This window comes from Miniopterus natalensis, chromosome 4 (assembly GCF_054644295.1).
Source record: "Miniopterus natalensis isolate mMinNat1 chromosome 4, mMinNat1.hap1, whole genome shotgun sequence".
NCBI classification, from domain to species: Eukaryota; Metazoa; Chordata; class Mammalia; order Chiroptera; family Miniopteridae; genus Miniopterus; species Miniopterus natalensis.
This window is the reverse complement of record NC_142084.1, coordinates 81,008,100-81,020,330: the sequence shown is the minus strand read 5'-3', so window position 1 is coordinate 81,020,330 and position 12,231 is coordinate 81,008,100. Positions and strand designations below refer to the sequence as shown.

Here is a 12,231-nt window from a genome sequence, read left to right as displayed (position 1 = left end):
GTCTTTAACCAAAATGTTTTTAAGGTAACATTACATTATTCTAACATGGCAGTGTTCACTGTAAAAGTCAGGATGGAGGTACTTTTAGGAACAAGGAGGCGGTTGTGACTGAGGCAGGCACACAAAAGGCTTCCGGGGTGGCTGTAAAATCCTTTCCTGACCTGAATGGAAGTGACAAGTGGTGTTTTCCTTAGAATTATTCAGTAAACTATAAAAATATTTATATTACTATAAATATAATAATTTATAATGCATTATAATGAATTTATAATGCATTATAGGGTCAATCGCTGAGACCCCAAACGTGTCAATTAGGTTTAGCTACAAAAGGCAGAAGCTCCAAAATAAAAGTAGCTGAAAGGAGATAGAAGTTTATGCGTCTTTCATGTAAATGAAGCGTGGGGGTGAGCAGCCCCGGGCACTCAGTGACAGTAAGAGACTAATGATCATCAAGGATGCCAGGTCCCTTCTCTCCATTGTCCACCACCTGGAACTTCCAGCTCAAAGTCCAAGACGGCTGACTGAGCTCCACCATCACGCCCACCTTAGAGCGATGCACGAAGAGCGAAGAGAAGGGCAGACGCCCCCTCTTTAAGGAAACCCCCACAAGTAGCACTCACACCCTTTACTTACATTCCATTGACCGAAACTTAATTACACAGCCTTACCCAGCGGCAAGTGAGGCTGGGAAATGTAGTCTTCGATTCGGGTGGCCATGGACCCACCCAACTGTAGGATTCACAGCAAAGGGAAAAGGGGAGGGTAGATTTAGGTGACAACCGGCAGAATCTGCCACAGCCCATTAATGGATTTTGGTTTCTGACGTGTTAAAATTTAATGGGCGGCCCATGCCAGTATCTTTGCTGCTTTCCAGGCACAGTTTTAAATACAGTTTGAGGTATACAAACTGAGACGAATACTAATAGTTTGAGGAACTGCAGAAGCACTCACAGAATGTGGCTTAAAAATCGCTGCACTAGAAACTCCCTAAGAGCGTTTCTGGCTTTGACACTCTAGAACTCCACGAAGGCCCTGCTCCCTTCCACGAGCCTACTGAGGCCTTTCTCTCTGGGGACTGGCAGGGCACTTCTGTTACCTTCGGGACTGAGAACTGTGCTCATTGTTTCTTCTGAGTCAGCACAGCCCCAGCCAAATATCTTGAAAAGCTCTCTGTCATTCAGCAACCTTCCCTCTTGGGCTGGGAGTCCCCTAGAGGAGGTGTCGTTTACTGAGGCATTGAAAGCTCAGGGCATTAAAGCCATGGCGGCTGCTTCGCAGGGAGTGGCTCGGACTTTCCCTCCAGAGTTTCAGGGGTCTTTACGGTAGAAGGGCCTACCTTTGACCCCATCCTTTCATTTTGCAAAGGAGGAAGCATGGTTCCAGAGAGGGTGAGAGGATTATATGAAGCCGTCAGTAACTTACAGCAGGGCTGGGCCGCATACCCGCTCGTCCTGATACTTTCCATTGCCATTAATTATAATACCTTGAATTTCATGTACACTTTCTCCGTGCCAGGCTCTGGGCTAAGCTGACGTCATATGCATCATTTCATTTAATCCTCACAATAAACCTGAGAGGTAGGTACATTTTTTTTCTTTTTCGGTCATTTGCAGATGAGGAAACTGCTACCTAGATGTGGCCAAGGCCACATTGTTCCTCGGTGTAGATCAGCATTTGAATCCAGGCAGAGCAACCGCAGAGCCTGCACTTGAACTTCTATGCTAAGAACTACTGCACCCCCTGGATGCTCCTGACATGAAGATGACAGATTCCACTGTCAGTAGAAAGGGGCCGGCCCTGGAGTGGGTCTGCGTAGGGCCGGCTGGTAGTGTGTGGGTTCTTGACTTTGCGCAGGAAAGATTTTACAACACGAGTCTAGGTGATTTTGAGAGTATGTTTATTAAAACGTGGGACAGTGAGCCTGGCCGGTGTGGCTCAGTGGTTGATAGTCGACCTATGAACCAGGGGGTCACCTTTTGATTTCCATCAGGACACATGCCCAAGTTGCAGGACTCAATTCCCAGTAGGGGGCACGCAGGAGGCAGCCAATCTATGACTCTCATCATTGACGTTTCTCTCTCTCTCTCCCTTTCCCTTTCTCTCTCTGAAATCAATAAAACACACACACACAAAACAAAACAAAAAACTGGGGCCAGTGAAACAAAGGAAGGGCTTAGGGTAGAAGCAACAGGAGAGAGCCTAGGCAGTGCTCTGCTTTGGTTCTCTAGAAATGTTATGGGAAAGAAGTAAGTCCCGGTTGGGGGACTGCTGTTAGCTCACTAAAAATTCAGAGAAAAGGGGACCTTGGAGATAGGTTCAGGGTGTAAGCCCAGAATGAGCTGCCACTGCCATGCAAATGGGTCACTGTGAAATGCAGCAATTTAATTTTTTCCTATCAAAATAACAAACAAACCAGTATGATCTCATTTCTATTAACTTTTGAAGATTTACAGCAGTTAAAATATTTTTGCTTCTATGTATGAAGGTTAAAAAAACATTTTTGTTTTTCCATAAAATACAAGAGCAACCAATTTCACCATTGAGTAAAAGTAAAACGTGGGACTCTTGTTTAAATTAGTCCGAAGTGGCATTTAGGAACTCAGTCATAAGCTGCTGCGCAGACACCATGACAAACCCAAGTGTAGGGTTGAGTCTGGCTTTGTTTCATTTTTCTTTTCAATATCCAATGCTCATGGATTAAGTTCTCGAAATGTTCCAGTTGTAAGGCAGGATCTGTTTGAATCCCACCAGGGGTATGCTCCTTGGGTGGGACCCATGTTGACTACCTACTAGTCATCAAGGTAAAAAAATTCATCTTCTCCTCCTTGGTATGCCATTCCCTGGAAATCTACTTGGTACCACAAGATACTCCAATTCTACCAAATCCTCTCACAAACTGGGATCCTTCTTGTGACTTATTGTTGGCAATTTCTCATGTAGCTCCAAATTTTTTATAGTTGGTAGCAAACCATTCCAGCAGGGGCATGCTCTCCATGAGTTCATGTTCTAGTCCTGTCTCTTTGTGAAATGAGATTTGTCTTTCTCTTGTTCTGGAGTTAGATCGAGAATTTTCTCTTTTTCTGTGCCTTGGCAATGAAGAACCTATCTCAGCCTGGCCGGCGTGGCTCAGCGGTTCAGCATCGTCCTGTGATCTAGGAGGTTGCAGTTCGATTCCCGGTCAGGGTTGTAGGCTCGATCCCTAATGATTCTCTCTCACTCTCTCATCATTGATGTTTCTATCTCTGTCTCTCTCTCTCCCTTCATCTCTCTGAAATCAATAAAGACATATTTAAAGAAAAAAAAAAGAATGTATCTCATTATATCCAGATTTTCCTAGACTGTTAGAATTTCTATGGCGCCCGGCCGGCGTGGCTCAGCAGTTGAGCATCGACCTGTGATCCAGGAGATTGCGGTTCAATTCCCGGTCAGGGCACATGCCCAGGTTGCGGGCTCCATCCCCAGTGGGGGGTGCGCAGGAGGCAGCAGATCAATAACTCTCTCATCATTGATGTTTCTATCTCTCCCTCTCCTTCCTCTCTCCGAAATCAATAGATATATTTAAAAAAAAAAAAAAAAAAAGAATTTCTATGGCTCCCATATCTAAAGCCTTTAGTGCGTCTTCAACTCCAAAACAGTACCTGCCCTTGTCCCGGCTGACTTGAAGCATCGCCCTATCAATTTCTTCTCTTGAATGAATTTCACATTGGAGAGGACTTCAGTAGATAACTCATTAGCTTGGTTGAGTCCATTTTCACCACCATAGGATATATCAACTAATTTTAAAGCTTTTGATTACAACAACTCTGATCAAACATATCAGAATGACTTAGGTCAGTTTTAAAGCCAGCCGATCCAGCTAACACGAGACCAGCCACATTCACTTTGTCCCAGAAATGAACAGCTGCACCGCTGTCTCAGCCACTTTCCGAACATGGCTGTGTCTCTTTTCCATTCTTACACGGGCAAAGCTCGAGGCTGACTGACCTCCTCAACCACGTTGCCGTGGGAGATGCACAGTGAATCTGTGCAGGACTCCTCTCGTGTTTCCTTGGGGTGTGCCAAAGAGTGCGCCACGGTCATCTGTTATGATGACGTCAGACTTGCTGTCACCTGAAAGTAGTGCTGGGAGCGCCTCTGTGTGGAACCTGTTGTCACACAAATATAATGCTGTATTAATTGGTTTAAAAGGTTCCAAGTCAACGCCGACATTCTTTCCCTTCCTTTCCTCTGTTGCAATTGTACCACAGTAAACAACCAGGCCACTCGGAGGTTCTTAAAGTCTGAGCCTTCGTTGTACAGATGTCATGGCTCCCAGGACTGAAAGGCGGTTTACTTGTGACTCAGTATTAGACTCAGTTCCAAGCTCATCTGCTAACGTTTTTGCCACTGGTGAAATTTGGTCTTTGGGAGTTCTCCTCATCTGGCCATGGGGCACAGGGGGCAGCCATCCTGAGATGCCCGGGTACCAAGAGGGCATGGGGTGGGGGAATGGCAGACACAGTCATCTGCAGGCCACCACCAACCTTTTTTTTTTTTTTTAAATATATCGTTATTGATTTTGGAGAGAGGAAGGGAGAGGAAGAGAGAGAGAGAAACATCATTGATCGGCTGCCTCCTGTGCGCCCTCTACTGGGGATCGAGCCTGCAACCCTGGGCATGTGCCCTAATGGGGAATCGAACCGCGATCTCCTGGATCCTAGGTCAATGCTCAACTGCTGAGCCAAGCCCGGCCGGGCAGTTGCCAAGCTCTTAATCAGCTTCTTCCCATTTACTCATTTTGTGTGTGTTTTTTAATTTATTGTTGAAAGTATTGCAGAGGCCCCCATTTTTGCCATTTGCTCTTACGTGTCCTTAGTTAGGGTTGATGGGATTTTGTGATTTACTAGATGGCTATAAACTGCTTGGCTGTTTATTTTTTATTTATTAAAAAATATATCTTTATTGATTTTAGAGAGAGGAAGAGAGAGGGAAACATCAATGATGAGAGAGTCATTGATCGGCCTTCTGTACTCCCTGCCCTGGGGATCGAGCCGCAACCCGGGCACATGCCCTGACCGGGAATAGAACCGCCATCTCCTGGATCCTAGGCTGATGCTCAACCGCTGAGCCCCACCCGGCCAGGCTCGGCCGTTTAACTAGTCTCAGGTTCCCTGTTCCACTTGTCCTGGCTTACTGGCCCGTCTCACTATTACTGAGCAGGTACACGTCACCATGCCGCTGGGATATCACATCCCTCCCGGCCACCCTTTGCCCCAATTGTATGCTTCTTCATCAACTCCTTTTTATAAAAATTTTTATTTATTGATTTTATGGAGAGAAAAAGGGAGGGGGGGGAGAGAGACATTGATTTGCTGTTCCCCTTATTTATGCTTTCATTGGTTGACCCCTATATGTGCCCTGACCCGGCCTTCATCAACTTCTTGATTCGGCAGCTTGGCCTGGGGAATAATATTACCCTGAGGTGTGGATGAAAAATTTTACATAGTGGAAAAGCCCTCCCCCAGGCGAAGTGGGTGTATTTACCACGAGCACCCGTCTCAGCCCGTGCTGTGAGGCGATCAGTCCTCCAGCAGTGCAAAAAAGATCAAACGGTGCTTCGAAACCTGCGCAGGTTCTGACCCTGGATGCGGGACCACAGCCTAGCCACACGCAGGGCCATGGCCTAGCCACGCGCCGGACCACAGCCTAGCCACACACAGGGCCGCAGCCGCAGCGGGTCTCCCCCCCCCCCCCCCCCCCCCGGCAGTGTCGTGTGGTGCGCACAGTGGTGGCGCAGCAGAGGGCTTTCTGCCGGCTGTCACTCTTCCTCTGGGCAAAGCAGCAGAGGAACCATCCAGCCTGATGGACAGCAGGAAGCTGCAGCCGGTTAGCTCACTCTCAGCTCTTCGGGCTCCCCCTCCTCCTCCAGCACCCAGACATTAGTTTTTAACCTGCTCCAGAGTTAGGAAGAATGGGATGCGGTAATGGGCCTGAGAGACACTGTATCTTAGAGAAGGTTCTAGAAAGGCCCAGGGACAGAAGGTCTTTTTCTGGTCCTTGTTTGGGCATTTCTGAGAAGAATGTTGGCGGGGGTTGGGATGCCTGGCAGCCTGTTCCGAGGGTGGCACGGCTGGCACAGAGAAAGGGAACCCACACAGCTGACCTGCCTCCGTACAGAGCGTAACCCTGGAAAATCCACCCATAGCTCCGTGTGGCCCAGTCTGCGCAGAGCCACAGTTGAAGTCGCTAAAAAGCTCTATACCTTTACTTTCATATCTCTGAGAGCATTAAAAGGAGTCTAATTAATAACCCATAGAAAACTCCATTCTGTCCCCATCAAAGCCACTCACCTCCTCACTCCTACTGCCCAGTAACTAGGAAACTCTGCAAAACCCCACACCCAGAACTTGTGGATTTTTGTCTCTTTCTTCCTTCCTATTAATTAAAAAATATATACTTTTTAAAAGAATAGTTTATTGATTTATTTAGAGAGAGGGGAAGGGAGAAGAGAGAAACATCAATGTGAGGACACAATATCAATCAGCTGCCTCCTGCACACACTCCACCCGAGACTGAGCCCAGAGCCAGGGCATGCGTCCCCACCTGGAACTGAACCAGCAGCCTCTCGGTGCATGGGACAGTGCCCAACCAACTGAGCCACACCGGACAGGGCTAATTAAAAAAAAATTAAGAACTTTTTTATTTTGCAATAATAGGTTTACAAGAGGTTAAAAAGATAGTACTCAGAGGTCTCATATACACTTTAACCAGTTTTCCCCAATGGTTACGTCTCACAGAATCCATTCCTATTAAATGTGAATAGCTCACCTAATCCTTGCAAGGACTCTGAGATGACTATTATCATCACCACTTTACCTGAGAAGAAATTGAGTCTCAGAGAAGTTAAATACATTGCTCAGGATCCCCAGCGATTGGGCGCAGAATCAGGGCTTAGATTCCAATGTACTGACTCCAAAGTGTGCGCATGCTCACAGGAACTCTCATTCTTTCCCCCATCCCTGCCCCGAGCCCTCCAGGAAAGAGGAAAAGTCCTGAAGAGGCCCAGCCACTGAAAGAATGCAGTTGTCCACATGCCTCAGAAGAGTAAGGGCCAACTAGAACCGGCTGAAAGCTGGAGGAGCCTCCCCTACATTGCTTGGCTGGGGAGTCATCAAAATTATGCTTGTGACCCAGACACTGCTTCAGCTCCTTTCCAAAGCTAGAACAAACTTTTTGCTCCCCTTAATGCTGCCCTTTGCCCCTGCCATGATTTTCTTCCATTCTCCCTCCTGCTTGGTGCTTCTCTGAAGCCCAGGGTGATGCCCCTCCACCACATGGAAGGGAAATCCTCTCCTTTCTCTTAGAGGTACGGCTGTGGCCCACCTTGCCTCCCCGACGTGAGAAAGGGCTACGTGCCTACCGAGTAAACATGAAACCTTGGAGCCAGAAATCTGATTTCTTCTGTTGAAAGGGACAGAAAACCCAACCCAAACCGGCATAAGCAAAGCAGGGGATTGATTGGCTCCTGTAAACAAAAGTCCAGGAACTGGGCCATAGGTCACACAGGAACGCACTCCATGGAGTGTCACAGGAACGTGACTCTGAAAGCTTTCATCTGGCTTTGCAAAGCCATCTGGCCACCCCGGGAGGGAGGGTGTAGGGTGAGGGCGATCGGTCGCTGGTGCTGCTGCAGGTCCTGTCAGCCTCCCCTGGTACCTTCCATCCCCCTGCTGCTCTGCTTCTAGTCTCCTGTCTGTCATCCCAGCGGGAAGAGGGGTCAAGGACAGAGGCCCCTCCTTTCACAAGCTTCCCCCCCACCTCCAAGCCCCAGGCACCAACCGTCTGCTTCCAAATCATTGGCCAGAACCACGCCGCAGGGCCCCCCTGCCCTGCCAGGGAGCCTGGGAAGCCAAGTATTTTGAGCTGGACATTCAGCTCCCCGAGCTAGCTAACCCGAGGGTCTGTGGATTAGGTGGAAAAAGACACAAATAGCAGTGTCTTCCCAAAGCCGGCTTAGGGGCTGAGACCAATCCTCAGGACCACTGTCTCTCTGTCTATATCTCCGTCTGCGCCCCCTCCGCTCTCCTTCATGTTGGCGTCATGCTCATGCGGGCCTCCCCTTGTGCCCCAGGGTCTGCACCGGGTCTTACATCCACCCCTCGTGGAGCCCTGGGGGAAAAGGCCAGATCTGTTTTGCCGCTTGCATTCCGTCTATTCCATCTCGCGATCCTCCTGAAGGCGTTGCTGTGGCCGTGGGGAAGGGGCTGGCGCAGACTAGTCTCTCGCTGTTTTTCTAAGCTGGGCTAAAAGTGCAGGAGAGGGTACTGCCCAGGACGGAAATCAAGGCATAGTTCCCCAAAAGGGGGGAAATGAAGGCTGGTGGCTCCAAATCAAACACAAACTGTATGCTGGTGGCCCCAACAAATCACAAACAAATACCTACTGCTGAACCTCAGGCATCATCATGTTCAGAGATTTTTAAGTCACTGAAGGTGCGTCAGAGCTTCCCCAAACGTTTGATTTTAAATTTCGTGTTTCAGATCAGTGGCTGTCCTAGTGTGGCCTGGGGTCCCTGGGAGTCCCTTGAAAGGTCCACCAGGCCCAAACTATTTTCATAAGATGGCTAAGATGTTATTTGCCTTTTATTCTCACTCTCTAACAGTGTACAGGGAACTTTCCCAGAGGCCACGTGGCATATGGTTACATGATACGTGATGTCACTGCTCTGACAACTCATGAGATGTTTGCTGGGTATTGTTATGTTTTAAAAAGATCTCAGTTTTAATTTCTAATACAATATAGAAACTTGTTTTGCTCTCACATAAACACAACGTGGAGGCAAGTCACCAAGGGCTGGGATTGGGGCTGCATGACTATGTGAGACCTAGCCTAGACCCGTTCTATCTTGTTCTGCCACATTCAGCATGGGGTTTAAACCTCACGTCCCAAAGTGGCTGCTCAAACTCCAGACATCTCAACCACACTCTGTCAGCAACACATTTCCCAGGAATTACATATCTGGGGGAGGAACAAACATTTCTCTACCTTCAAGGTTCTTTTAGCTGGTCTAATAATCAGAAATAGACATGAGACAGATTAGCAAGAGGAAATAAGCAAATTTAGTGGATACGTATGTATGGGAACTGCGTATGCATGAGAGGTTCAGAGACAGAAAGGGAACATGGGTATATAAGACATCCTTGAGCTACGGATGAGGTGAGGTGCCTTGGGGCTTCAGATCAGAGGAGGTCATTTGTAGGTAGAAAGATAAAAGCAAATGTTCAATAACTAGTAGTCTGCCCTGACATACAGATAGGTCAAAAGTTTATCTCTGATAATCTCTTGCTATGAGCAAGGCCCATAACTTAATATTCTTCCAGGTAGTTAAGAAGTCTCTCTTGAGTCTGCAGGATCTTGGTTGCCTTGGGTCAAAGTAATCCACATGCCACAGAGGCACATCTTCGAATGACATGTCCTGAACCCCTACACCGTTTACAACTGGTCCTGTGCCACTTAATGACGGGATACATTCTGGGAAATGCATCGATAGGCAGTTCATTGTATCCTTAGATGAACCCCCATAGAGTGCACCTACACTAGCCTGGATGGCGTAGCCTACCACTGTGATGGCACGAGCTATACTTTCATAGGACTGCGTGCAATAGGCGTGTCTACTCCGGCACCTCCACAAACACGTGAGGATGGTAATGTCACCCTGACAGTAGGATTTTCCTTTTGTAACGCATGTTGATGTAATGAATGTCCAAAAATATAGAGAATTTTTTAGTTTCTTTGAGCCAAAACGGACAATTGCCAGGAACCAAGATTCCAAATGCTCTGGAAAATGACAATTTTGCAGTTTGCTTTGTGCATGTTAGAGTAAGGAGGAACGGTAAGGAAGACTACAGGAAGGTGGCAGGAAGCAACGCAGGGATTAGGTTACGGGCTAGTTAATACGATTATGTGCTCTCTTGAGGGTGGTTAAGCTTCTTTCAAAAGGGATGTTGACCTAGATGCACAAAAAAGCAATGGACAGGGCTTGCTTAAGGCAAAGATAACCTTTATATACTAAAGACGTTATAAGCCTGGGGCGTGACCCCCCCCCCCCATGATCTGCCCAATTAGGCATTTATGCTCAGATCACTCTGTGAGGTCACTTTCGGTAGAACTCTCTTCTCATCTACATGCATGTCCACTTCAAGGCTATCTTAAACAAGCGAACGGCCAGGTACCAGATAAAGAGCCAGAACCCCCATCCCCACCCCGCCCCCTGCCCCTCTGGCCTGGACTCCTTTGTTTTAGAGATTTTGCTTGATTTTGCTGACCATTTGGACTACTTGTTTTTTTTCTTTCTCTGAGCTTTAAATTGCCATTCTTATGGCTTAAATTCACCAAGAGTGAGCCCACTAAACCCTAGGCCCCCGCCCTCAATCCCAGTAGAAGCAGAACCCCCCCAGACCTGTGCTCTCCCTCCCTTTTTACCTGACCTCACTGTGTGCCTCCTGGCATGCCTTGTCTGCTCCAGGGCCTGTCAGGAATAAACTCTTTTTTTCTTCAATTTTTCTTGATGGTTATTGCTAAAGGGTGTCTTGAAATGATAAGAACTGCAAGGGTCTGTCCAGCCATAACACTGGTTTACAAAGGGGAGATTCTGTGGGAAGCTCACTGGGGCCCAGATGAGTGCCCCTGAGCATTTCTAGCTGATGTTACTGGAAAGGGGACCTGGCCTGAGTGGGTCTGCCTAGGACTGGCTGGTAGTGTGTGGGTTGTTGACTTCATACAGGAAAGATTTCACAACACAAGTCCAAGTGAATTTTAGAGGATGTTTATTAAAGCTAGGGACAGTGAAACAAGAAAGGACTGGGGAAATGAGCCTAGGCTGGACTGCTTCGGTTCACTAAGTCAGAGAAAAGGGGGCCTTGGGGTCAGGTTCAGGGGCTTTGCCTATTGCTGCCCTGGTTGCAAGCCTCATGGGGACCCTTAGAGTTGTTTTCAAGCATTTTGAATTTGAATGTGTTTAGACAGGGCAGGTACACACTGGTTTCTCCAGAGGCTCCACCCCACCCTCTTGAATTAAACTGGGTTACTTCACCAAATTTTAACATCTGCCTGATTCCCTGAATGAGCTCATTAAAAGTATGAATCAAACACAGGCTGCATAAAAGACCATGGTGGATGTTGAGGTCAGATGTTGGGGAGTCTTGGAGGTGAGCTGAAAATTTTGACCTTGATCCTGTGGAATGTGGGAAGCCACTGGACCTTGGATTTAAAAGGATTTGGGATTGTCAGGGGGTTCTAGGGTGTGCCTCTTTAAAACCAAGGATTAAACAATTTGTTCTTGGGATGAGTGTAGGAGTACAAGGGCAGGTTGAAACAAGGCAGGTAGGAATGGCCTGAGGTCAGTATCAGCGGAGAGAAGGACTGGGTGTGTATCCTAGGGAATTTGGGAGAGTCTTCAAGAAAAAAAATGGACCAGGCTGCTTTTTTTGTTGTTAATGCTCACTAGAGGATATTTTTTCCACTGATTCTAGAGAGAGTGGAAGGGAAGGGTGGAGGAGAGAGAGCAGAGAGAGGAACATCGATTGGTTTCCTCCCACATGCGCCCTGACCTGGGGCGGGGAACCTGCAGCCCAGGGATGTGCCCTTGACGGGAAATTGAACCTTCTGCCCTTCAGTGCACTGGCCGATGCTCTAACCACTGAGCACGCCAGCCAGGGCCAGGCTGCTTCTCACGGTCATTAGTATTCCAAAGGACACCCAGAAACAAGGATTTCATTGGTTTCCTGAGAGCTCCAAGCAAAGCTCCTTGGGCCATCGAACCCAGAGAATGACTCAGGCCAAAGGCGAATGGCCGGGCCAAGGCTGGTTTGCTGGGGCCTGTGGAGCAGATAGTCAGCTGGAGGTCACCTTCCAGGAAGCCTGGGCAGGACAGGAAGCTGGCTTCTGAGCCTGACGGGCTGCCCTGAGTGAACAATAAGTAGGGAAATAGCTGCCATTTTATTGAGCCTTTTTTTACGTGCCAGCCTTTGTGCTAAGCTATTTTTATATGAATTATCTCCCTGAATCTTCTTAACTGCTGCATGGGGATAAATACGATTATCCCCATTCTACCGAGGGGAAAAACGAGAAAGGTTAAAACAATTCTTTGGACTGATTCCTATTGAGAGGGGGAGTTTAAAAATATAATTGGATTTCTTTATGTTACCTCTTCTCAGAGTAAATAGGAAAGTTTGGTGTGCTGTTCTGGTGCTG

The 12,231-nt window shown here is 47.7% G+C and overlaps 1 pseudogene; it reads right to left on the bottom strand.

The window, feature by feature from the left end:
* Nucleotides 1-3,514: 3,514 nt before the first annotated feature.
* Nucleotides 3,515-4,477, bottom strand: LOC107537957 (eukaryotic peptide chain release factor subunit 1 pseudogene; annotated as a pseudogene).
* Nucleotides 4,478-12,231: the final 7,754 nt, after the last annotated feature.